General features: G+C 32.5%; 1 long non-coding RNA gene across 1 annotated transcript; it reads left to right on the top strand.

Moving 5' to 3' along the window:
• Positions 1-20,399: 20,399 nt before the first annotated feature.
• On the top strand, positions 20,400-22,322 carry LOC127149375 (uncharacterized). The gene is made up of 2 exons (XR_007820905.1): positions 20,400-20,592; positions 21,218-22,322. It is a non-coding gene; the product is annotated as an uncharacterized LOC127149375 (long non-coding RNA).
• The last annotated feature ends 4,247 nt before the right edge of the window (positions 22,323-26,569 follow it).

Raw genomic sequence — 26,569 nt, 5'->3', positions numbered from 1 at the left:
TGACTTTTTACTAATTTTCCCATCTTGACTAATTCTAATCTCCCGAGTATGAATCCGTATTCATTTCTCTAAAATTCAAATCATATTCGAATATAAATCTGGTCAAAGTTTAATGTTAAAAGTTAACATGTTGACTTTTACAACTTTGACCGTTTCTAAACTTTTCAAGCTTTCATATATGAATCTAGATTCATATTTATTTAAATCATATTTAAACAAAAAACTTAAATTTTATTTTTACCGACTTATATCTTATATATTTGTCAGTTTCTCTCTCTTATCTTTATTCGAACAATTCGAGTTACTTCAACATTCTTGTTCTTAGTTGATTCCATATGAGCTAGTAGGGGAACCTAATGGACTTATAGATCATGGGCTCCAACGATTCGAGATTAACTGGCTAAACTTTTTTCGACAAGGTTAATCAACATTTGTTAACTAAAGAGTCATTCCACTAAAGACTCTTAGTTGCACTCCCCTCACTATAGATATATTTCTATTTACCTGATATAACCATGATGAGTAAGTTGATCCTTCATAGGTTGTTGGCAATCTTTGCTTGGTCAAAATTCCGTTTTACTTGCTCGAGGGTTGTTGGGGACGATGCCTTAATCTCGTGGTCTTGTAGTTTGTAATTATATTATAGAAACATTTTATTATCTAATAAAAAAAGTGTTTTATTTTATTTGACATTTAGTTATATTAACATACAAAACCAATAAACTAACATCCAAGGTTATCTTCTATGGAGACATACAAGTAGATCATATTTAAGCAATAACCTAAATGGTCTGTAATAGATTGATAAAGTTGGATACCTTATCCTAGTGACACTATGAATACTGCCTGCTTCATAGTTGTTACAATTGTTCTAAAGTGCTGCAAATGATTTAATCCTAATCATTTATGTCGAGACACTAGAGCGGGAGTATTCTATACAAAGAGTTTGTATCAGATCGAACCATGAAATGAATGGTCTATCTTAGTAACACCGTTACTAGTTGAGAATACATTTCACCAGGATGACCATAGGTGACTTGACCTGAATTCTGAGTGAGTGGTGAACTTCTACCTATGAAGGTGGTTCTTTGATTTGCATGGGTGAGAGTGGCATATGTCGCTGATTTAATCTGCTTACCATTTTGAGGATTCGTCTGATTGGGGAGCTAGAAATACAGCTACACAAGAAGGAATCCCCTCCTTTATAGAGAGAGTAAGTAGAGAAATATGTTGTCTTAAGGGCTGATTCCAGGCCTAGAACAATGTGGTGCCATACCCTCTCTTGGCCTGAGAGAAGTTCAGTTATAGTGGACTATAATTATTGTTCATTAGAGGAATCAGTGGTACTTAAGGAGTTAGATGTAACTATAGGGGCAAAACAATCATCTTTGGCCTAGTTGTACTTACGAGCAATTTGTAAATGATTATTTCACTTTTGATTGGTTATATCTAATGGACACAAAAATATATCTGCAATAAGAAGAATGCAACTATTAGCCTTTAGTGGAATGACTGATAGTTAATGAATGGAGATTAATTTAATAATTTAATTAAAGAGTTTAATTAATTAATCTCATATCATTAGAGCTTCAATTTATAGGTCGATAAGGTCCCCTTATTAACTCAATAAGAATAAATGAGAATCAAATTTATTTTGGTTTCCATTTGAATTGTTCAAATTGATTACAAGGAATAAATTGTATATGATTAAATTAATATAATGTATTTGATACATTATAATATATACAATTTTTATGAGAGAATTTAATATTTGAATCTGATTCAAATAATAATAAGGGGTCTTTTCAAAAATATAAAAAAGCGACAAAATATTTACACTCTATAGAAAAATTCTAAAAATGGAAAAAGCCCAAAGGCCCACCGTGTAAAATACCAAAAAATGCCCCGTCAACCACGCCGTCAATAACACGTGCGTAATATATTAGCAATCGTTTAGATTTGGTTATTGTTTGATAAGCGATCGTTTAGATACGGCTACAACGCGATCATTTAGATATGGCTACAATTTATACGCAATCGTTTAGATATGACTACAATTTATACGCGATCGTTTAGATATGGCTACAATTTATCTTTTCAATTTCATCGTTTAATTTTGTTACACTACCGTTTAGATTTGGGGACCTAAATCTAAATGATTTTTTTAAAAATTTGGTACACGATTTTTTTAATTCTTTTGCTACACGATCGTTTAGATTTCTTTACACGATCGTTTACATTTGGCTACTCAAATCCAAATGAATTTTTTCAAGATTTTTTATACACGAACTTTTATTTTTTTTTACACGATCGTTTACTTTTGGCTACTCCAATCTAAATGATTTTTTTCAAGATTCTTTATACACAATCTTTTATTTTTTTACACAATCGTTTACATTTAGCTACTCCAATCTAAATGATTTTTTTTCAAAATTTTTTATACACGATCTTTTAGATTTTGCTATTTTGTTGTACACAGTCTTATACACATTCGTTTAGATTTGGTTACCCAAATGTAAACGCGTAAAAAAAAAAAAGAAGAAAGACGATGGAAAGAAATCACAATGAAGAAAAGAAGAGAAAAAGTAGAAAGACGATCGAAAAAAATCGAAACAAAAAAAAACAAAGAGGAAAAGAAGAAAAACGATGAAAAGATTAAACGACATAAATAAAGAATTGAAAAATAAGAAAGATGATGGAAAGAAATCGCAGAAAAGAAAAGAGAAAAGAAGAAAGAAGAAAGAAGAAATCGCAGGGGAAAACGGGGAAGACAAAATAATAGGAAGAAGACGAATCGCAAGGAAGAAAAGAAAGATGGAAGAGCAAACTTGGAATATTTAAAAAATGGCTAACTTTATGGGTTTTGTTACATGGGCCGTAAATAGTTTATAGTTTTGTTACATTTATGTAAGTTTCCCTAATAATAATATGAATATGAATAAGATTCATAAATAAACTATAGGCTAAAATTAATATGAATTCGATTCATATTAGAATTGTAGGTCATATGAGAGATCTAAACCTTTGGATATATTATATATGATATAAGTTTATATTATATGATATATAATATGGATTAAATTTATATTAATTCTATTATATTTTAATTAATATATATTTAATTAATACAATAACTCCCACATGAGGGAGAGGGCGGAAATTATTTGATAACTTCCCCCTTCATCTCTCTCTAAAGAAAAAAGATATTTAAGATACAATCTGTTTTTTTTAACTCTCTGCATTAATCAAGATCTCTCTATTCTGAAAGAAGAAAAAAAATTTCTCAAATTTTTTTTCACTTTTACCAAATCAAATCGCAGAAGCCTACAACTCTATATTAATTCTCACCTTAAGAATAACGAGGAAGACTTCGTGGTGTTCAAAGAATAAAAAAAATGTTCTTAAGAGAGATTCTACAAAGGTTAGTTTTTTTCTTTTTCCTCCTTAACATATTTAGTTTTGTTTTTCTCTGAATTTTTTGATTTTACAAATTGAATTCCATTTGTACGGCATTCATACACTTCCTCTTTGGAAATTCCATTCTTTCAAGGGTAAAATGGTGGTTTAGGTAGCTAACAAGGTAATGATTGCGAGAGGAAGAGGGTCCTTAGACTCCTTGGTTCTGGGTTTCTTTTCTCTTTTCTTGGACTCAGACACTTCATCATCACAATTCCTTTTACGAACAAGTGGGGTTTATTTTTGTGCCTCCCTTTCTTCTTCATCATCTTCAACCTCCACTTCATCATCCTTATCAATCATTTTCCTTTTCTTTGTCTTGAGGAGTTTGTCTTCAGTCTTGTTCTTGTGGAGGTTGATCATACGGTTTAGGCTTGTTATTTGTAAATTCCATAGTTTTAGGAAGGTTCTTCAATGCAAAGATTACCTTGAAGCAAAATTGCTCAATCAGATATGGAAATGGTCTTGTGCTGCGTGGATGTGCTCGCAGATTATTTCACCAACATTGACAGGGATCTCCTCCATAATATAATAGAGTAGCATTGCTTTATCCACGAAGATCGTATTGTCATGGTTTGTCGATATGAACTTCTTCACAAAGAAAATCCAAACAGTGGCTTGCGTGTTCAGATTATGTGGAAAGAGTTGGTAATTCCTGGTTGGCGTTATGTCCTACTTGGTTTTCGGCCATGCTATTATCTTTAACGCATCCCTCACGTCCTCCCACGTGGGGTTCTTAAAAATAACTTGCACACCAAGTTATCATCCAATCCATAGAACACATTGATCTCATTAGGCCCAAAAATATATTCTCTCTTGCTTCACCACTACGTAGTTTTTCTCTTTGTGAATAAAATCTTTCTAGAAGAGGTTAACCACATCTTCCCTTATGTCAACTACCCTTTCAAAGAACTTCTGCCACTTGAAAGCTTAGATAGGTAATCCCAAAAATGTTGGCGTATAACGCCTTTAAAAAGGAAGAGCCCTTTCTCGATCTTGAAATATTTGATTACAGTCTTGGCAAACAAGGGTTATTTCTCTTCGCCTTCTTGATTCTCTTTTCTTCTAAGGCCATTTTTCCCATAGGATCTTTCTTCTTTTCTTTTTCTTCTTGCCTCTTGGCGAATTGTTCTCTCAAAATGCTCTTTTTCACCATCGCCTTCAACTTTTTCTTTGACTGTTGTATCACTTCATCTTTCAGAGGCCTTAAGTTGTTTGTCTTCCTCTCAAACTCTTCAACTACCTCCTCGATAGGAGTTTTCCTCACCTTGTCCTTCTCTATAGAGAGGAGTACTTTATCAATTTTGTTAAGGAGTTCTTTTCGCGCCCTTAAATTTACTTCTTTTTTCTCCTCTGCAAGGGCCTTGACAGTATGCGCTTTAATTTTAATTTTAAGAAGGTCATAAGCTAACTTCGTCTTCTTTTCTTAGGTTTTCCTTTTGACCCTCTCAAATTCTGTTGCGGCGGTAGGAGAAGAGGATCTTTCTTTTTTTTTTCCTCGCCTTGTTTCTCCAGCTCCACCATTTTTCGCCTTTCTTCTTTGTTACGTTTCATACGACATTCATGATCTTCTTCCTCCTCCCTCGCTTTCCTTTCTTTTTCTAAACTTTCCTTTTCCTTTTGTTCATCTCTCCCTTTCTTTCTTGATTCAACCATTTCCAACATTGAGGCCAAAATCCTAATCGTTTGAGTCTTCATTACTTACATCTAACCCTTTCATCATAGGCCACTTCGAAAGCATTCCCCTGCCTATCATTCTTCCTCCCTTTGCAGAAACGCGATTTAAGTCGATAGATTCCCCAAAAATACCTTCAGATGCTTCAAATGTGGGGTTATGACCTTGTTGAGCCCGTTTTGATACAAGACCGTCAAAACGTACTTGATCTAATTTTTGTGATTGGTTGGGTTTTGAGGTCAAATACCTCTAAATGGTGTTGGTTTTGCATTTAGCCATTTAAATTGGGAAGAAATAGAGAAATATATGAAGAATAAAGAAAAAAATTACTTGAGTCTTGTCGAAAAGCTGCTGGAAAAATATGAAAGCTTAGAGTCTTAAGGTAAACAAGCTTGGTAAAAAGAAAAATGTGGGTTTGTAAAGGAGTTAACTATGGTTAAAATGATGGTTACCTCACTTGGGTCAGAATAAGTGCGTTTTAATCGTTATGGTATGTCTGACACTTTCATTTAAACTTTCGAGGTGGCTCATCATTTCTCCCTTTTTGAAATTTAAACTGAAACATTTTGAATTCCCTGGAAACCCTAAAAACACTATGGGCTTTTCAACTCGCTAAGCTTGGTGAGATGACTTTTAACTCGTTATACGTTTTGTCACTAATTACTATCTCGTACAGTGGCCTTATCACGTAGACCCTATTCTTTTTCCACCTAACTTGTGCTTAATGAAGCGTAATACCTTTCCCTTGTTGAAATTTATGTCCTAAAACTCGAAGTTCGTAGTTAAATTATATTCTATTCAGTAAAGTGCTTGTTGAGGACTTATTAGTGAAAATAAAATACTATAATCTTGAATCCAATAAACTTATGTTCTTAGGCTATCTAATGTAGACTTGAACTTTATATAAAGATATAAACGTGGATCAAGTTCGAGTATATAACCCAAATGATCTATAGTGTATGAATAACGTTGGGTGCCTTATTCTGGGAACACTATGGATGCGTCCTACTTTGTAGTTAGTACAAACGATGTGATCCTGAATCGTTCATGTAGAGACATGGAAGTGGGGGCATCCTATGTAAAGAGTTTACATAAGACTGGAACAAAAAATTAGTCACTTTTAAGTTATAACACCTTTGACTATATAAATTAACTATTTTTATTATAATGATCTAGGTAACTTAATCTTCATCCTGAGCTAACTATGAACTTCTGTTCAAATGGTATTATCCTTATATACGCATAGGTGAGGGTAGCTCAACAGCACTGGCCCAACAAGCCTCTCATTTTAGGAGTAAAATCGGGTGGATGGCTAGGGACGTAAGATGCAAAATGGAAATCACTAGTGGTGGTTTCAGCTTCATGTTTGGAGGAGATTGTGAGCATCAGGAGGCTTCAAAAGTATGTTTCTCATTTTATCCCTAATTTCATTTAATTAGGATTCTTTAAGCATGATTAATCTCTAAAATGTTTAGATGCAATTAGAGTAAGAATAGATCCTTTTATTTCGCTGCGTTCGTATGATTTCCATCATCCAAAACTTGTTAAAAAATTATAAACTAAAAAGTAGGAAAGCAAGCAATAAAAGAAAGCAGTAAATACAAAAATGATTCGATTTGTAAAATGATTACAGAACGTGACACGTTACAAATGCGGATTGCGTTCAAATTTCAAAAATGGATATCTGGGGCTGGTCGTGAAAATAATAGGTTTTATGTCCTAAAACTCGTGGATAGTATACGTAATCTGTTGACCATTATTAATACAGTATTATTGATTATATTATTAGTTTTGTCTGAATAACCTAAATTCCATAAACTAACATCCTAAGTTGTTTGATGAGTTTTAACTAACATGAACCTAAATTCAATGTTCGAGATACAACATAACGGGTTAATAGTAAAGGGATAAGGCTGGGTACTTTATCCTGGTAATACTATGGACACGACTTAATTTGTATTTGATACAAACACAATGATCCAACGCATTCGTGTAGGCGACATGTGAGTGAGATTATCCTATTTAATGAGTTTGCATAAGATCGAACTACGAAATAGTGACCACTAGATGTCACTCTATTAACTAATTAGGTTTCTATATTCTTAGGATGATCTAGGTACCTTAGTCTTAATCCTAAGTGCATTATGAACTTCTGTTTGCGAGGGATTATCCTTTGATTTATATGGGTGAGAGTGGCCAATTGGCCAACTCAATATGCTTTTCATTTTGGGGATAAGACTGAGTGAGGAGCCAAGAACATAATCACACAAGATGAAACTTACTCCTTCCCAACTTTACACTACAAGCATTACTCTTAACTTGCCTCTCGAAGGTACAGTATGTGTCAGGAGATCCTTTCCCGACACATTTTGGTATATATGCCAACACTTTTATACATTAAGAGACCCCTTATTTCTTGTAGTGTTAGGGTAAGCAGATGAGTGTTCTCTTAAATGGTATCTCCAAGACTTGAGCAAAGGGCTCTACCTTCTCTATGTCACGAGAGAGGTTTCTATTTAGTGGTTGGACCATAAAAAAGTTGATCATTAGAGGAGCACTGGTATTTAAGGATCAGAAGTAATTCAGGGATAAGATGATAATTTGACCCAGTTGGTGTTACGAACACTTATGAAGGACTAACTTAATTAAATATGATTTAACTAATTAATTAAAATAAATAAATTATTTTATTTTATTTTAAATTAAATTAAATAAATAAAAAACATGGGTGGTTGTTGGGGCAATTATTAACATCCGATTATCTAAAAGCAATTCGCGTGCATCCACCTTAGACAATCACCGCCGACATGTGTTGCAATCGCCTCGTGTGATTATTCCCCCCCCCCCCCCCCCCCCGTTTTGGAATTTCACATTTGTTATTTCATTTCTTTCTTCATTTTTTAGTGGATTTTTGTAAATATTAAGAAAACATTCGAAAAATAACTGCCATTTTCATCCATTAGAGCATGTACGCGAGTTAGAGGTTTCGGCTTTAAGCCTTGGTGATAATTATTTCTCATTTTTTCTATATGAGCCCTAATTTTCCCAAATCCACTATCAATTCACAAAAATAAACACCAAATTACTCTGAAGAGTTTCCTTTGTAAGAAGAACCACTCACAGTCACAGTCAACTAGTTCGTTAGCCTAGCTTCCTCGACCAAGAGTTTCCTTTGCAATTTTCTACAATTCTTGTCGAATTCAGGCTTGTTTTGAATATCTGAATGTTGGAATTTGTATCCTAAAACTTGTACTTTGTTATTTGATTCAATAAATTTGTTATTGAATGCTATAATCTTAAAACCAATAAATTAAGGTCCCGAGGCTATTTTAATGAGTTTGTCAAAAACACTTGAACTTTATGTTGTGACATAAATATGGATTAAGTTCAAGTTAATAGCCCAAATAATCTATAGTGTATGAATAAGGTTAGGCGCCTTGTTCACGATAAACACAATGGATGTGGCCCGCTCCGTAATTAGTACGAACGATATAATCCTGAATCGTTCATGTAGAGACATGGGAGTAGGGGCGTCCTATGTAAATGGTTTCATAAGACTGGAACCACGAAATAGTCACTTTTAGTTATAACACCGTAAACTATAAACTGACTATTTCATTTATGATGACCTAGGTAACTTGATCTTAATCTTGAGCTAACTATGAACTTCTGTTCATTCGGTAGTATCCTTAGATCTGCATACGTGAGGACAACTCAACATCGTTGGCCCAATAAGCCTCCCATTTCAGGGGTAAGACCGAGTGGATAGCTAGGGACATAAGGTACAAGATGGAATTCACTCCTACCCACTTCTGGGATAGTAGATAGGTTGCTTAAGGACTGAATCCAAGTTTTGAACAAGAGGCCCTACCTTCTCATTGGCCCAAGAAGGATTCTGGTTTAAAGGTTGGACCTTAAACCAATTGTTCAATAGTGGATTAGTGGGTCTTAAGGAGCAAGATGTAATCTCGGGGCTAAAATGGTTTTTGACCCAGCCAAGATTACGAACAACCTGTGAAGGATCGACTTACTCATTATGGTTATATCAGGTCGATAGAAATATATCTATAGTGAGGGGAGTACAACTAAGAGTCTTTAGTGGAATGACTCTTTAGTTAACGAATGTTGATTAAGCTTGGTCTAAAAGAGTTTAGCCAGTTAATCTTGAATCGTTGAAGCCCATGATCTATAGGTCCATTAGGTTCCCCTACTAGCTCATATGGAATCAACTAAGAATAAGAATGTTGAAGTAACCCGAATTGTTCGAATTAAGATAAGAGAGAGAAACCGACAAATATATAAGTTATAAGTAGGTAGAAATAAACTTAAGATATAAGTTGGTAGAAATAAACTTTAAGTTTTTTGTTTAAATATGATTTAAATAAATATGATTTAAATAAATATGAATATAGATTCATATTTAACAACTTGAAATGGTCAAAGTTGTGAAAGTCATCTTGTTGACTTTTAACTTCGAGAAAGCTTTGACCCGGTTTGTATTCAAATATGATTTGATTTTAGAAATATGAATGCGAATTCATACTCGGAAGGTTAAAATTAGTCAAGACGAAAAAATTAGTAAAAAGTCAAAAGGTTGACATTTGATTAAGGAAAGTCAAAGTTTTACTTTGACTAAAATTGGTCAAATGACCAAAATACCCCTTTGACTAATTTCTTACTTACTAAATGTTAGTGGGTTATGTGACAGCCGATTGTGAATTAAAGGCCACCAATTTCATTAAAGAGTTAATGAAAAGATTAGGTGTTGAACATATATGAAATAAATTGCATGTAATTTACATGTAAATTTCATATAAAACTTCTCATTACCGAATGAGAAGATATGAGGTTTTCTCTGAAAAACATCACCTAAACATACGCTCCCCATCTCTCTATATTATACTTCACAAAACCGAGTCCCACTACTCCGTTTTTTGTCCTGAGCATAGTATGTCAGCTTGGTGGTTGTCCTTGTTCGTGATATTCAGGTTGAGAAGGAAAAGAATTCAAAGAGGAAGCTCAGAACTATAAAAGGTAAGTTCTTCGTTTACTTTTTAGGCTCCTCGCTTAGAACCATCGCATAGCATGTAGTGGTTAACTTCTAAATCGTTTAGATGCATATAGAGTAAAGCATGATCTATTTCTTTCGCTGCAGCATGCCATTAGTGTTTTTTCTATCATTGAAAACCTAATAGATATTCTTAATTATCTCTTAAGTGAGCTCAGGGTAAAAGCAGCTTCAAATTGATCTATATTCCTCCATTTATAGGTCTCTCTAGTGAGCTTTCTCATGTCGAAATGATTACCCTTACTGGCTGTTTAAAGTGTCTAATCTCAAAGCACCATACATTTCTGTCCAACCCTTATCCTGAATATTGATTTAGGCGACAGGGTCAAATCAATCGCCAACCTACTAACATCAGGGTCACATTACTGTTTCTAGGTGTTGTATCCTCAACTTTCCCAGTTGTGTGTCATATATTCTCGTAACGTAGTGACCTCCTATCGCATATTCCTTTTGCAAAACACGTTCTAGTGTTTGAAATCTCTTCATATGGTATTCCTAGCGCATGGCCTTTATCATGTTGGTGATATGCGATCAGGGTCTCACAAGCCTAACATTCAAGCTTCTCATAACCAATGTCAACATACTTTTTATTTCTTCATGGCCTTTTAACATTGTCTTTATTTTTTTTAGGCCTTGTCGTAACAAAATTTGTCATGCTTCTATTTTTTCTGCTTTCACTTATTTCATTTAATATTTTGTTTGTTTGTATTATTTCCATGTTTGTTTCCATTTCTTTTTTTTTTCGGTTTCTCTACCTATTCTTTTTTCTCCCACTCCTCAATCTCTTTGAAAAATTTGAAAATTGTTTGAGATTCTTCTTTTGTTGAATCTAGTGGCATAATACAAAACTACAAGTAAAACAATGTTAGATGATTTGGTGAAAAAGTAGCAACAATATATTGATAAACAATGATAGATTTTTATCTATGTAACGACCCAACTCTTTATACTAAGCTGAGGTCATTACTAAAAAGAAACAATGACAAGAGACACTTTTTGAAACGAGGGAAGAATAAATTTTCATTAAAAACAGAATATTAAAACACTGAAACATAAACGCGGAAGCAAAACTGAGTCCCCATATGGCATGTCACGGATCCTTCTCTGTCGCTCGCCAGCTTTCCTCTACCTTTACCTTCGCCTGAAATGTTAAACATAGAAAGAGTGAGTATAAACATATACTCAGTAAGGGACCTACTACTAGTCCCGCTAGGTGTCTGTTAACTTCCCATTAGAGTCCTGAAAATGGTACCCAATCTCTGGCACGTTCCCGAACACGTGCAACATGCGCTCCCGTAGGAACAAAAATCTAGTCTTCGGTGTCCCGAGGGAGCACCTAGGACATGCTGGTCTGTAGTGAACCCGGGGGTAACACTAAGACAATCGGGATGCGAGGACCCCGTCGAATCACTCGAATCATATCTATATCCATGCTAGACTGGCGTCCCGTCGAACCACACAGTCCTAAATAGGTGGTGATCCCGAAGGATACCCATGCAGGTACGACTCTAATAGACAAAGTTAACAGAACACCCTATCCATAGCATGTAGCATAACATAACATCATAACATGGCATGAGTATTAATCTTAACGTCCTTAATCATGTGATTAATATATCATGCATTAACAATCATCAACAGTCATCAACAACATACTACCGGTCATTAACATAACATCAGTCATCATCATCAATCATCAACATAATAATCTCAGTCATTATCATCAACATCAATACAATGACAGTCATTATCAGTAGCATCAAGTTATGCATTTTAGCTACCATCAATGCATAATCATAATTACATGCGGTCTCTTAAATTCAGTTCGAAGGTCTAGTAGGAGAATCTCTTACCTGGAGATTTTAGCCAAACAAGGTACTCCCTAGTTGACAGTAAAAATTCTCCAATTAACTTGATCCTAATCATAAAAGGAAAACTTAGTATCTTAATTAAATGAAATTAGCAATTGGCTAAATCCAAAAATTCTCTCAAATTAATTAACTTTCTAAAAAAAAGAGGTTGAAACCAATTCAACCTTGATTGGGAAAAATCCAAGATTTAAATCTTAAAAAGTTTAGCCAATTGAACCTTTAAAGAAACCCCAAAAAGATCCAAAATTAAATTAATAAAATATTAAATTAATTTCATTAGCTTACCAAAGTTACTTAAATGGAGGTTGGAAAATCCTCTTAATTCATCACTTTAAATCCTCAAGCTTCCAAAGAGACCAATCTTAACTTCAACTGAGGCGGCGACAGCAGAGGGTTATCTTAGAGAAGAAGATAAAGAACCTTTTTCTTTTTTCTTTATTTACATCTTAAGCATTCTAATGCTATTTATAGACCCAAATAATAACAATAATAATAATAATTATTATTATTTCCTTTTCCTTTTCCTTTTAGGATATATATATATATATATAATACCAAAAAAATATACATACATCTTTATTCCCATTATCTTTCCTAAATCAATGCCTTAATATTAGGCATTTATAACTATTAGTAATAATAATAATACTTCTTTATTATTATTATTTTTCTCTCACCAAAATCTACAATAAATATATATTTATTTAAACCATTATTCTCTTATATAAATAAATATATATCTTTTTTGTCCAATCAAATCAACCATCTCTCTCCTTATGGATTATCTTCTTTTCCAAACAAATATAATTATATTCTATCATATAATTAACTTCACTTTTTCATATTATAAATTAAATATATATATCCACATATATATACTCAATTAATTACAATTCCATCAAAACTAACTTTTCCCTCCAAAATCTCAAATTAACTTAAATCCTCAATTATTTTAATCAATCAAATCTTTTCTAATAAATCACTTATAACTTCCAACATGAATTATCTTAACTTAACCATAACAACTTCACTCCATAAACAATATTTATATTTCTACATAATAATTAATTATCTTCCACAATAACTAATTATTATTTATCTTTCTTCAAAATAATTAATTATCTTCCACAATAATTAATTATTATTTATCTTTCTCCAAAGTAATTAATTATCTTCCACAATAATTAACTATTATTTATCTTTCTCCAAAATAATTAATTATCTCCCACAATAATTAATTATTGTTTATCTTTCTCCAAAGTAATTAATTATCTTCCACAATAATTAATTATTGTTTATCTTTCTCCAAAGTAATTAATTATCCTTTTACAAATAATTATATTTTCCCAAAATATAATTATTTTACTTTTTCTCCTTTAATAAATATCCTTTCCCCAAAATACAACTATCTTTTCCTTAAATAATTATATTTCAACAAATATAATTATCTTTTTCTTTAACATAATAATTATATATATATTTCCACATATACATATAATTATTGAATCTCCAACAAACTTTCCACCCGACAATTTAATTAAATAACATCCATAATTATTTAATTAAATTCAACTTCAACAACACTAAAAATCCACAACTTTACTTAATCCTCTTAACCTACCATTTAAACAAAAACTTAACAAACACCACATGCCAAAACCTCTAATTAATTAAATATTCATCCAAGAAATATTTAATTAATTTCAATTCCCACCTAAATCAAATAATTCTCATTAAATGGATTCAAAATAACGCCCAATAAATTATCTTAATTTTTGGGGCGTTACAATCTATGTCCGTTATAGAAGACATGGATAGAAATCTATCATTTTCCATCTAGATAAACATAGATAGGAAATGCTGTAAATTTATTGATGGAATACGATACATGCAAAGCAGAATAAGAATTGACTTTTTACCCTAATTGCAACTAACTAATTAGTGATTAACATGTCCTAATTAAAACGAAATTAGGGTTAATGAAAAACTCACCTTCGAAGCCTCTCGATCCTTGCAATCTCCTCCAAACTCGAGTCGGACCACCAACAGTATTGACCCGCTATTCTTCGGACTTAGAATCGGGTTATGGGACCCGTTCAATGAAGGTAATAAATAGCGTTGGATGGAAATTGAAGAAGGAATTTTAGAGAAAAGCTTCGTTGATTTTAATTTTTTAAGTGAAAAAAAAAAGTGACAAAAGTATTTAAAATTTTGAAAATACTATCCTTTTATAAACAAATTACATGCAAAATGTGCATGTAATTGAATTACCAAAGCCCAACACCTCACAATTCACTAACTATTTGTGGATTATTCACCATTCTATTTCCTCTTAGTGGGCTTGGTGTCATCACCATGAGCTTCCACTTAGCCCACTAAAAGTTAGTGGAATTATCCAACAAAATGTTGGATCTTTCCACTAACTTTGATCAAAGGGCAAAGTGGTCATTTCAACATTATAGTCAAAGTTAAACTTTGACTTTTCAAGATAAAAGTCAACATTTTGACTTTTTACCATTTTGTCCATCTTAACTAATTTCGATCTCTTAAGCATGAATCCCCATTTATTTTCTGAAATTCAAATCACGTTTGAATATAAAGCCAGTTAAAGTTTAACTTTTCAAAGTCAAGAGTCAACATTTTGACTTTTTACAACTTTGACCATTTCGATCAATTATGAGCTTCCGAATATGAATCCGTATTCATATTTTTAAAATTTAAATCACATTTAAACATAAAGCTCTTTCTTAAAGCTATAACCGACGATTATATCACATATACTTATCGGTCTCTCTTTCTTTACCTAATTCGAACAATTCGAATTATTCCAACACGTTGTTCTAAGTTAATTCCATATAAGCTAGTAAGGGAACCTATTGGGCCTATAAATCATGGACTCCAACGATCCGAAATTAACTGGCTAAATCCTTTTGGACTGAGCTAATCAACATTCATCAACTAACAAGTCATTCTAGTAAAGTCCAGTAGTTGCACTCCCTTTACTATAGATATATTTATGTCCATCTGATATAACCATGATCAATAAGTTAATCCTTCACAGGTTGTTCGTAACCTCAGTTGGATCAAACTACTGTTTTGCCTCTAAAACTACAACTTGTTCCTAAGTCCCACTGATCGACTATTAAATAATTGGTTTAAGGTCCAACCTATAACCAAATCCCTCTCTCGCAAATGAGAGGGTGGAGCCCCTTGTTTAAGACTTGGATTTAGTTCTTAATGAAACAACCTTTCTACTAACCCTAAAGCAGGTATGAGTGAATTTTGTTTTGTACCCTATGTTCCTAGCTATCCACTCGGTCTTACCCCTAAAATGAGAGGCTTGTTAGGCCAGCGTCGTTGAACTGCCCTCACGTATGAAAATCTAAGGAATAGAGTATTATTTAAACTACAAACTATGATTTTTAGGACATAAATTCCAACGTTTACTTACATCCTCAGATTAACAAATATGTTTAGAGTCATTCAGTCACTTGACTCCAAACATTCCCATGTCATGATTGTTGGGCATTGAATTCCTAGCTTTCTACCAAACCCAACATCTCAATTGAAAAAATTTGGTATTATCTTAAAACTCCAATAGACTGAAGCTAGGAGAAATCCTTGAAGATATACAACATCCTTGTTGTTGTATGACACTTTCTTAAATAATTGAGATGTTAGGATGTAGGATAATCTTCGCCATGGATTGTTTGTGCAAGTTTCTTCATGATCCAGTATGTTTAGATGTTGGAAATTGATGTAGTTGTTGCCTGGGAATTAAAGAGGCTTCTAAGATATAGAGATTAACTAATTTTTCTCAATGAATCTTCCTCACTGTGTACTGCTCTAAAATTTCTCTCTATATCTCTTCTAGTTATAAAGTTATCGTGAGGGAAATGAGTGTTTTTCATACCATCATCTTTTCTTTCTCCTAACTTTAACTTTGTGAATTTGTGCCCTTTTAATTCATAGACCAAATAGAATTTTTTCAACCCAAATTCTATTATATGTCCAATTGAAAGCAAGACCATTGGGTTTTTTTGTGTGGCATTGCTTCTTTATTAAATAATTTAGGAATTGTGTTGGTATTTTGGTCATTTTAAAACTCTAAAAAGAATTGTTTGCTCTATTCTTGATTTGATTAGATTCAATGTTTCTAAATTGTAGTATACAGTAATTCTAAGATTTTTATATTCATCTTCCATAATTAGGTCATTTGGATGGTGTTTTACTTGTGGAAAATATATAATAAACAATATGTTATATGTAAACCCGATATTTTCTTGGTTTATTTTCTTTAAATGTGAAAAGAATAAAAGAAAAATGGAAATTAAGTATATATATATATATATATATATATATATATATATATATATATGTATGTATTATATGTATTTAATATAATACATATATTTTTTTATATGTATTATATTAAATATCATATGTATTTAATATTTTTTTTATTAAATAAGATAAAGGGAAGAAAGGAAAAGAGAAAGTAATAAGAAAAGAAGAGAAAAAGGAAGGGGTGTGTTTTGTTTTAGGTGTTTTAAAACCCACCGCCGCTACACCATTTTCTTCATCATTTTCTTCAATTTCTGCACCAAAATTTCAGAGGGTTTCCAGGGAAGAAAGTTGAGAAAAGAAGAAGAAGAAGAAGTTCAAGAAGTTCTGTTGAAGAAAGACAAGAGAATTGCAAGTAAAGCTTCATCCTTGGCAAAAATTGATTCACACAGCACACCTCTAATGTTCTGTTGTTTTCGAGCTATACAAAATGAATTAAGAGATGAGGTTTACATTTACTGAAAGCTAACTAATTTTCAAACAAATTTTAAGAAGAAATCTTGAGCAAATTCTAATCTTCATTGGGTGATTTTTGCCGAAGAAAATAAGGCAGCTGGTTTTCACGCGAACTCAGAAGGTCTCTGGTTTTTCTTGTATTGTCGAAAGTACCGGTGGATTTAGGATCCTTATTTGGTATGGTTGGAAATACTAGTAAATTTACTAAAACTGTCATGAAGAAATCATGAACCAAATATGACTAAACATAAGTTAAATGGTAGGGACAAGTTAAAGGGGTCATGTGTGCGCGATTGTTGAAGTTGTTATGTTTCGAGGGTTATCTGAGATTATTCACAGGGAATCAGATTTAAATGTCATGAGGTAATATTTAGAGGACCAAAAGACGAAGATTTTGATATAAAGAAATCTCATATTGGTTAAGTATTGGAAGAGTTATGATCATTTGAATTTTGTACTGCGAATGTGGGAAATTCTGAGAAGTGTGTGGAGTATGGTTTATTGTTTTAAGATGGACTTCTTTAGCATTATCCTTAGTGAGCCATGTTAAACATAAAATTTGAAGATCATATTATTTAGGTTTCTAATACTCGGTTCTGGTTATTTGACAGACTAAAAGGAAATAGGTCAGATTTACACATCTGGAAACTAGTCCAAGACTGTGGTGACCAAAACCAGTTTTTAAAAATATTCTCTCTTAAATATTAACTATGATTGACTAATTTACACTTTTATTTACAAAGCATTGAAAATCATTTGAAGTCCATTATTATTTTCAAGTATGAGTTTCGATACTAGAATTCTTACTGAATGTTTATGCTAGCACGTGATTATTGAATGTTTGGAAATTATTTGAACTACTGTGTTTCAAACAAAATATGAGTTACCAAGTTTTGTTTTAAGAACTACAACTTTTCACGAATAATCTAAGTAAGTTTAAGCTTTACGAAAGAAAAGGATAGCAGACATGTTTTAATGTTTTCATACGATTTTTCTGATGTTTCTATTAGCTACATAACTGAGGTGTTGAGTCCGAGGCTATATGGTACCGTGTGCACACAGGTTAGATTCCGTTGTTGACGTTGAGTGTACTTTGTAACAACGATGCTATCGTGAGTGCTGGACGGGTCCCAGTATGACAAAGACGATGGGAGTGCTGGGCGGGCCTCACTACATCGTAGAGCTTGTAAATGTTGTTGTACTGGGTGTACCATGCACAGCGTAGATTTGTCATGTTAGTTAAAATATTTTGATATACTTGATAGGCCTTGCTAGATTTCAATGACGTATATACTGAGTATTTAAGGAAGTTATTCTTACTATTATACGTCTATGTTTATGATTTGTATAAATTGATTTATAATTGTAAGCTTTCATGTGCTCTTACTTTTAAATTTCTAGTTTTAAACCGAGTCACTCACTGAGCTTTATAGCTTACCCTTCCAAAATGTTTTACACACTTTCCAGGAAGAGATCGAGTTCCCGGTACCTGATAGACTGCCTTAGTCTACAAAAGCTCTGTTATCGATTGTCAGTATGTGTTTTGAGTTGGACATAGAGTCTTTTGTGTTATATACACACCCTTGTATGTTATAGATACTCCACAGTTTGTATAAGCTTTAGAAGTTGCAGTTGTGTAAACCTTTGTTGGTTATGTTTTGGTTAAGGTGTCTCTAGGTTTACTTATGAAATTAGTTATTTCCGAGATACATTTCATGCATGTATATGATTAGTCTAGGATACGTTGCGTTGTGTGCATGCATAATAATTTATATACTAGATTGGCAAGTTCATCACATTAAAGTTTTAAGCATAGTCGACACATATAGGTAAAGTAAAGTGTTGTCCGTCGGCTTCATGCCATCTTTCGGTCTAAGCTAGCAGGGTCCGGGAGGGGGTGTGACATTATAAACTAAGAGCTAGTGCTAACAGATTGACATTGACAAAGATAGATCAAGATAGAGCACTACAGATAGACATTTACAAAAATGTAGCAAAGATAGACAAATATAAGCAAAGATAGGAAAATGTAAAGCACTATTTAAATACACATTGACAAAGATAGATTAACCAAACAAGGATAGACAAATATTGACAAAGATAGAGCATTATACATATAGAAATTGGCATTCTATTTTATTACTTTCACTTCTTTTTCTTTCTTTATTTGTTTTTCTTCTATCTTTCCTTTACATTTGATTACTTTGCTAGTTGATGTTGTTTGCTTGTTTCTCACCATTTGTTTATAAAAAAGAAATCAGGGCTAAGTTACATAGAGTAAGAGTGGTTATTAAAATAAATAGCGAAGATACATCCAAACCTTTTTGTATCGGAGATAGATCAAGATAGATGAAGTTAGATGGATATAGATAGAGATAGATTTGATTGTGGAGCCAAAATATTAAGCAATGAACGGAATGCCGGAAAAGTAATTTTAGAAGATAGATCGAGAATAGAATGTGGAAGAACAAGATGAAGAAGAATTTAAGAATAAGGTCAGTAAAAATGAACAATTGAAGAAGAAGATGTACGATGAAAATGGTGTGAAGAAGACGAAGCAATGTGAGGAAGAGAAAAAGTCTGAAGAAGAAAGTTCACCTTTTCTATCGCATTGATTTGGATGGTACTTTTGTAATTATGCGTGATTTGGCTTGGCTTTTATTCAGCTGTTCAAAACAATCATTTATGTTGACATAAACGATCGTGCATACATATCCAACAATCGTTCACGATATGTTAAAGGATCGTTTATATCTAAAACCTTATCACATTCGTTTAGATTTTATAATTTGATTGTTTAAATTTGAAGCCTTTTCCCCATTGTTTAAACATCATTACATGATCTTGTATAATTACCTATACAATCTTGTATTATCTGAATGATCATTTAAATTTACAGCTTTTTCGCCATCGTTTTAAAATAATCTACATGATCGTGTATCATTATCTAAACGATCGGTGTGTCACGATCGTTTAGACCAAGATTACTTGTGTGCATGTGGTCAACTAATCATGTGTTAAATGAGGTATTTTTTGTATTTTGCACTGTGGATCTGTTGGTTTTTCTTTTTTAAAACTGTTGTATACAATGTAAATATTTTCGTGTTTTGTTCTATTTTCGAAAAAAAACCTTTAGACAAATTGTGAAATAAACTTTTCTTTTTTAAATTGAGAATAGATATATTCGTAGAGAATCTAAAAATGTAATGAGAATAGAATCCAATAAAATTTCTTAACTTAATTCAAAGATAAGATTGAGTTTTTGAATGAATTAAAAAAAACTTACGTCCACAAGTTTAATTGTAAACCCGAGATTCTTTTTGGATTATTATTTCTTTTTATATATATAAAAGAAAAAAATAGAAATTGATTATATTATTTATTTTATATAATTAATTAAAGGTTTTGTTAAATAAAATAAAAAGACAAAAAAAAAAAGAGAAGAAAAGATAAAAGAAAAGAAAGAGGAAAGTGGGAAGGTACTTTTTTTCCATTCTTCTTCTTCTTCTCTCTCGGGCAGCCCCTCTCCCCCGCTTATTTATGTCTTTCAAATATTCATCAGTATCTTGAGTAATCTGAGGAAGATGAAGAAGATTTCTTAGCTCTAAGGTTGAAGAAGAAGGGAAAAAACTCAAAGGAAGTTTCAATCATGACAGATTTTGATCCACTCTGCACACCTCTAGTGTTCTAATCGATTTGAGCTACACAAAAATAATTAAGAGGTAAGGTTTAAATTTATGGAAAGCTAATTCATTTTTGAACAATTTTTATGAAGAAAACTTGAGTAAATTCTGATGTTCATTAGGTGAATTTTGACAGAGAAGACAGGGCAGGTTGTTTTCATGTGAAATCAAGAGATCTCTATTTTTTAGTATTTCATGGTGTAACGGTAGAGTTAGGATCTCTATATAGTATGATTGGAAAGTTTATTCAATTTACTACAATTTTTATGAAGAAATTGTGAACCAAAAATGACTGAAAATGAGCTAAATTGTAGGGATAATTGAAAGGGGTCGTGGTGTACGCGATTGTTGGAGTAGTTCTGTTTCAAGGGATGTCAGAGATTATACACAGGGAATCAGATTTATATGTCTTGAGATAAGTTATAGAGGACCTAAAAATGAAGATTTTGATATAAATAACTCTTATTTTGGTTAAGTATTGGAAGAGTTGTGATCATTTGAATTTCATGTTGCGAATCTGGAAAATTTTGAGAACTGTGTGAAATATGGTTTTATTCCTAAAAGTTAGACTTCTTAAGCATCATTTTTAGTGAACCATGTGAAGCATATCATTTGAATATCATAATATTTAGGTTTCTAATACTTAGTTTTGGTTGTTTGACAGGCCAAGAGGAAATAGATCGGGTTTACACGTCGGAAAACTAGTCTAAGACTGTGAGTGAGAAAAACATGTTTTGAAAACTATTCTTTTTAAAAAGAAAAACTATTTCTTATAACCAAATGTTTAACATGCTTGACTATGTGTTTATAAATGATATATGATTTCTATGTTTAGCTTTCGAGTATCAGTTTCGAGCTTAGATTTCATAATGGAATACATATGTTAGCACGTAATTAATGAGTTTTGGAAAGCAATTGAAATGACATTTGTTTAAGCAAAGCATAGTTTAAGCAAGAATTATTTAAGATTTTCGGTTTTTCCATAAACAAGTTGAGTAAGTTTGAGTTTATGCAAGGTTAAGATAAGCATACATGTTTTAATGTTTTCATATGCTTTATGATATTTTCATTGACTAAATGACTGAGATCTTGAGCCTGAGGCTAGAGGATACCGTGTGCACACAAGTTACGTTTTGTTGTTTGTATTGAGTGTACTTCGTGACAATGATGCTGTCGTGAGTGCTGGGCGAGCCCCACTACGACAAAGACGATGGGAGTGCTGGGCGAACCCCACTACATCGTAAAATTAATAAATGTTGGTTGTACTAGGCGTGTCTTACACAACGTAATGAAGTCATGTTAGTTAAATAGTTTATGAATAGGAAATGTCTTGCTGGATTTTATAGATATACGGATTAAATGTTTGAAGGAGATGTTTTCTGAAAATATTTACAGTTAACACTTTGCTTATTAGATTTATAAGTTTTCAAAGATTATCATGAGTTTTGATTTACAGTTTTAAAGTATTGTCACTCACTTGGCTTTATAGCTTAACCTTCCGAAATATTTTACCCACTTTGCACGTAGAGATCAAGTTCTCGATGCTTGATAGACTACCTTAGTATGTTGAAGCTCCGATATCGATTGCCAGTACGTGGTCAGGGTTGTTCATTGAGTATGTTGTGTTTGATGTATATATATTTGTATGATATACATACTTTACAGTTTGTGAAAGCTTTAGGAGCTGCGGTTGTGTAAACCTTTGTTCGTTATGTTTTGGTTAAGGTGTCTCCAGGTTTACTTGCAAAATCAGTTATTTTCGAGCTACACTTCATGTATGTATATGATTAGTCTAGGTTTCGCTATGTTATATTGCATGTGTAATAGTTTATATAATAGATTAGCAAGTTTATCACGTTAAAGAATTCAGTAGAGTCAACAAATATCGATAGAGAAAAGCGTTGTCGTCGGTCAGCTTCACACCATCTTTTGGTTTAAGTTAGCAGGTAGTCCGGGAGGGGGTGTGATATTAAATATCTTTAAATTAAATAATATGGCTAAATCTATTTTAATCAATTAAAATTTGAAAAAGAATATCGTTAAATAATCAAATAAAATCCAAATTAATCAAGAAAAATTGTATCAGGTAGCAATATGAGAATTGTGTTGAGCAATTATGACAGATATTTTTCAAATTTTGCAAATATAACAAATTTCAATCCTTAAAATATGTTGAAGATATTTTCTATTTTAAAATTGTTATTATTCCCAAATTGCCCCTATGCATTTCTCTCTCTATTGGTCATCTCCTTTCACAAACATCATTTTTCAGTTGGTTTTCTGTAAGTTACCGTAAAAAATGAAAAGATAAAAACAAAACTACAATTCGTTCAATCTCTGTTTTCAACATCTTCATCTCCTTCTTCTTTTTCTCTAGCAAATTTTATTCAGATTTGTAATCATCATTTTATGTTAAATCTCACTTCTTCAAATTTATTTCAAATGGTGGCTTTCAAATATAACAATATACTTACTTTTTAAAATACTTTTCATCTTAAATTTGTTATTATTCTGAAATCGTCCTTAAATAACTTATTTCTTCTCCAACTTTTAAAACCCTAATTATTCTTTTTTCTCCCACTTTTTAAGGACCTAATCATTCTTTAATTTTTTCTCCCACTTTTTATTAGTATTATGATGCAATTATATTATATGTATTAGTATGTCGATATACTTACTATTCGATTTTCAATTTTTCAAATTTTATGCAGTTATTCAATATAGATCTCAAGCGACGTCGCACAAATAACATCGGCAAAGGGCGAGACTTCCACGACACCAAGCGAGGAGACGTCGCAAACATATTTAATTTAAATAATAATATAGACTTTCACGACACTATGCATGTACGCGTTCTCATTTCTCTAATTACTGCCGACGTTGCATGCAAGACGTCGTGAGAGGTCAACCTTTTGCTGATGTTTCTTTGACCGCATTGGCAAAGGTTGAACATTTAAAAAATTTTAACAACCATATCTCGATATCGGATTGCATGGCATCATGAGAGGTCGAACCTCTACCGACGTGGATAGGTAACATCGAGAGATATGTGACATTTTGACAACTTTTGATAGGATTCTCACGACGTCATAAGTGACTACATCGCGAGTTGGGGATTCTATGCTGACATCATAATTGAAACGTCGAGAGTTCCTCTATAAAAAACCAACTTCACATTCTATAATTCACAGAACTGAGAAGGAGAAGGTCGAGAGAGAGTTGAGAAAAGCTGAGAGAGAGTTGAGAGAAGTCAAGAAGGAGAGCAATCGCCGCCGTCCACTCCATTTCGTTCATCATCATCTATCGCCATCGCTCTTCATTTTTTTAAATGGTTTACTTTGTTTTACTTTTGTTTTTGTTAATTAGTTTTAATATTTAGATTTCAAATTAGTTTTAGGTTTTAGATTTTAAATTAGTTTTAGATTTTAGATTTTGATTTAGTTGTAGGTTTTAGTATTGCATTCGAATTTAGTGTTGTTAAGATGTAAGATTGAAGTTGAGATTGAAGTTGCAAATACAACATTTTACCGACCATATATTTAGATTTTGATTAAAGTTATAGCCACATACATAATACTAATATGATTGCATGCTTAGGGAAATAACGATAAAGTTACTGATTGTAAAGAAGAAAAAATTACCTTTGTAGTGGGATGTACTTTTATTGATGGATGAATGTATATTGTATGTATGTTTAATATCAAACTTGTTGTGTATTTCAGTATGCTATATTGAAGCATTGAAAAAATAAAAGTATAGTATAAGAAGTCTATAGATGAGCTTATGTGTAATGGAGGAGCTCAGAGAAAGTCAAGTAGTAGCAATCAAGAGTTCAACATGGACTGTAGCTAGTACGATCATAGAGACATAGGCAGAATGTGTAAAGAGGAAAGTTGAACATTATTACAAGCTACATCGAAGAAAATACAAGCTTGCTTCAAACAAAAAGAACTCTTACTCTGGTGGTTCAAAAAATTGATTTGGAAGAGAGAAACAGAAAATGACAAGATCAAGAACCGAACAGGTAAACCATAGATCCTCACTTGCATATATTACGTAAACAAAGTGTGTATGCGTGTGTGTGTGCGTGTGTTCCATATATACATATAATTATCAAATATTTAACAAAATTTCCACTCTCCAACTTAATCACCCAAAATTTAAAATCTTAATAAAAATAAGATAAATAGGTTGAGGAAATACCTTAAATTTTGGGGCATTACAATAAGATTAAACAATTAGGCCCATAGCAGACACTTATTTAAATTTGTAAAAATGGCAAAAAAGAAAAAAAAAAAAAAGAAAAGGAAAAAACTACCCTATGTGATACATCTGATATACACCTAATACATCTCATACATCTTATACATCTTGATACAAACTCGATACACTACTACACTTGATTTTCTACTAATATTTGATAGACTTAATGATACACCTGTAACAACCCAACTTTTTATACTAAGCTGTGATCATTACTACTTAAAAGAAATAAAATTTCTTAAATTCAAATAGAAAATATCAAATTTTCATAATTAAAATCTCAAATATTCATTAAAATCATAAATAAATGTAAGTAGAAATAAATCTCAAAATAACAAAATTCTAGTTCAAGCCCTATCTAGTTTTAAAGGGTAAAAATGAAAGTACAATAAATACTAAAATCAGATTGAAAACATAATGTTTCCTATGGCATGCCACAGTCACTTCTTGTCATTCTCCAACTTTCCTTTACCTCTCCCTTTACCTTTGCCTGAAAAATTAACATTAAAGAATAAGTATAAAAATATACTCACTCCCTTTACCTTTGCCTGAAAAATTAAACATTAAAAAATGAGTATAAAAATATACTCAGTAAGGGACCTACTACTAGTCTCGATAGGCGAGTGTTAAATTCCTATTAGAGTCCTGTAAGGTGGTACCCCTAAACTGACACATTCCCGAACACGCGCAATCTGTGATTCCATGGGAATATCTCTGGTCTTCGGTAAACTCAAAAGAATAGCTAGGACAAAACTGGTCTTCGGTGAACACAAGGAACACCTAGGACAAACTGATCTTTAGTGAATCTCGAAAGAAACACTAAGACAATCGGACTGTGAATGACCTCGTTGAGTCACTAGTAACATATCATCTCATACTGGACTGGTGACCCTGTCGGACTACACAGTCATAAAAAAGGTGGTGATCCCGAGGGACACCCATGTAGGTACAACTCTAATAGATAAAGCTAAGAGTACAACCTATCCGTAGCATGAAATATAACATCATAATCATGACATGAATATTAACCATAACATTCTTAATCATGAGATTAATAATTCATGCATAACATCAACATCAACATAACTCAGTCAGAACTAACTGTCATCATAAGCATAGACTGATCATGATAGAAAAAATTACATGCAAGCTCATACTTTAAATCGAAGGTCTAGTAGGAGAATCTCTTTACTTGGAGATTAGCTTAATCCATTGAAATACAATCCCGACAGCAAAGTCAAGCTTCCCAGTAAAAATTCTAAACAGTAAGGGTAAATAACTAAGTTTAGTAATTTAATTAACAGTTGCTTACGAATAAAAAATCTAAACAATTCAACTTACCCAAAGTTGAGGTGAAATCTGATTTACCCTTTGTTGGAAAAATTCTACAGCTCAAACTCCCAATTGATCTAACCAAATAAGTCCAAAAATTATTTAATTAGAGTTCAAAATTAGTATTTGTTGGGTATGCCCAAAAACCCATTCAAACTTACCAAGGATTACAAAAATAGGTGGGCAAAAGGGCAAAATTAAGAATGGCGGCTCAGCTTGGAATGGATGGCTCGGCTCTAAATTGATGGCTCGACTTGGAATGGGTGGCAGCTCGGATGTGGCTTGGTGGACAAGGACAGCTCAAACTCAAAAGGTCAGCTTGGCTCGACTAAAAAGGTCAGCTAACGACTTGGGTTGGCTTGCACGCGACTCACTCAGACACAGTTCATTGGATCGGTGACAGCTAATGGAAGGCGAAGCT

Source organism: Cucumis melo, chromosome 5 (assembly GCF_025177605.1).
Source record: "Cucumis melo cultivar AY chromosome 5, USDA_Cmelo_AY_1.0, whole genome shotgun sequence".
In the NCBI taxonomy this organism is placed as follows: domain Eukaryota; kingdom Viridiplantae; phylum Streptophyta; class Magnoliopsida; order Cucurbitales; family Cucurbitaceae; genus Cucumis; species Cucumis melo.
This window is presented reverse-complemented; position numbering and strand designations above follow the sequence as displayed.